The following is a 2,289-nucleotide window of genomic DNA, read 5'->3' as shown; positions in this document are numbered from 1 at the left end:
GAAATTATGTGTATCGCAAAGTTACATTCAGAAAGAATAAACCAGTTTTATTTAAGAAAGGACTTGTGTCGCGTTGGTGCTATGCAATCATATCGCTAGAGACGATGACGTTATATTTGCACTAAGTATCACCAAAGAGCGCATTGCTAAATTGCCATGACAGGTGGACATAACAACAAAAGGTCAGAAAAGTGGAAACAGAGGACGTGGCTAACTTAGGGAGGGGTGATATCATAGTTCAATATCAGAAGGCCTGTTACTATAAGCGGATCATATTATTAAGGTTTATAGGCGGACTATGTTTGTATATATGGATTGTGTTACTAAAGATAGTATTTGTATATGCCAATTGTGTAGTTAGGCAAATTGTGTTACAAAGTTTCTATAGGAGGATGGTCTTACAAAGATAGGTGGAAGGTGGATAGTGGATTGCACACAGATTTCAAGTTTCATTTAATTGAATACGTTTTACAAAGGTATTTCTATACTTCCAAAAGACAACATGCAGATTTCAACATGTCTCATCGTATTTTTCATTTATTTGTGTTTCTGTAGGACAATTAACTTACTGCTGAAAGATTTTACCACACCTAATGCTTTTATAAATATTAAACAACACAGCAGATCCCGTTTGTATGGTTTAGTACACATTTAACATACTGATTATAGTTTTTAGTTCCATATTTAAGCATAATTTTTACAATTATTGTTCTGAAAAGGACACTTATTTAAATATAATGCACTTTCACTAATTTTTCTTTATATATGTAACTAAGTTCTTAACAAACTATGTCATTTCACTTATGTACTTTTTACAGTGTTTCAGATGTTATCACTACTAAGGATAGTTTTACTTTAGGCAAACAATGTTCTGTAGGACATCTGCTGTTTCACATTCACAAGTCAACAAGACAACTATTATAACATATATCAGTTTTTGTTTTCTACTATTTGAATGAGGTAGTTATTATAACCAATTATTTACTTTATATATACTGTTACAACAGCAGAAGTTACGTGAAGCTGGGAGCATGCGTGCTGGAGTTTCTAGAAGGATCGTGACTTATTGGGTAATCTCACGAATACCCCAATATTTGCTAGACGCCCTCTTTTTTTCGTATATAAGCCAGAGATAGATTGAAGAGAGATAGTTGAGTCAAGCGAGCAGTAGGCACTGTAAGTAAAGTGTGTGAATTGCTGTGAATTATAGTGAGTGTTTATAAAAGTAGTTAAGTTAAAGTGACTGTGGAAATTTTGTGTATCAAAAAGTTGTATGGAGAAGGAATAAACTAGTTTTAATTAAGAAAGGACTCGTATCACTGAAGTTCCTAGGAAAGAATTTATACCGGAAATTAACAAATAAGCAGATACATAACAAATTGGTGTCAGAAGTAAGATAAAAAAGAAGAAAAAGATGGAAACGAGAAGTGGCAAATCAAATTACAGCTTAGCAGATTTGATGGCGGCAATACAAGAACAGCAAAAGAAACAAGAAGAACGAGAAGATAAACAAGAAAAGAGATTACAGCAGTTGTTGGAGGAAAAAGAAAAGAAACAAGAAAAGACACAACAGCAGTGGCAAGAAAACCTGTAACAGTGGCAGCTCGAAAGCAAAGTAAACAAGAAGAGAGATTACAACAGTTGTTGGAAGAAAAGAAACGAAACAAGAACGAGAAAACAAACAAGAAAATAGACTACAGCAGTGGTTGAAGGAGAAAGAAAACAAACAGGAAGAGAGGCTACAGCAGTGGTTGGAAGACAAAGAAAATAAACAAGAAGAGAGGCTAAAGCAGTGGTTGGAGGAGAAAGAAAATAAACAAGAAGAGAGACTACAGCAGGTGCAGGAAAACCAGCCCAGTGGCAACTGGAACAAGAAAAGAAACAGGAAGTTGAGAGAAAGCCAGCACACACAAATGAAAAAGATTAGTAAATTTCCAAGTGAATTAAATACATTAAAGGATGATTTACTGTCTTTTAGACAAGGAGGATATATTAGCCATGGACCTAATCAGCCTCTTCCTGTTTCCTTTCTTGTTCCAGTTTCCACTGGTGTAATCTCTCTTCTTGTTTATTTTCTTTCTTCTCCAACCATTGCTGTAGTCTCTCTTCTTTATTTTGCTGTTCGAGCTGCCACTGTTGCAGGTTTTCTTGCCACTGTTGTTGTTTCTCTTCTTGTTTATTTTCTTTTTCCTCCAACAACTGCTGTAATTTCTCTTCTTGTTTCTTTTCTTTTTCCTCCAACAACTGCTGTAATCTCTCTTCTTGTTTCTTTTCTTTTTCCTCCAACAA

This window comes from Limulus polyphemus, unplaced genomic scaffold (assembly GCF_000517525.1).
Source record: "Limulus polyphemus unplaced genomic scaffold, Limulus_polyphemus-2.1.2 Scaffold4677, whole genome shotgun sequence".
Classification (NCBI taxonomy): domain Eukaryota; kingdom Metazoa; phylum Arthropoda; class Merostomata; order Xiphosura; family Limulidae; genus Limulus; species Limulus polyphemus.
The sequence above is the reverse complement of the archived record's forward strand: the minus strand, read 5'-3'. Positions refer to the sequence as shown.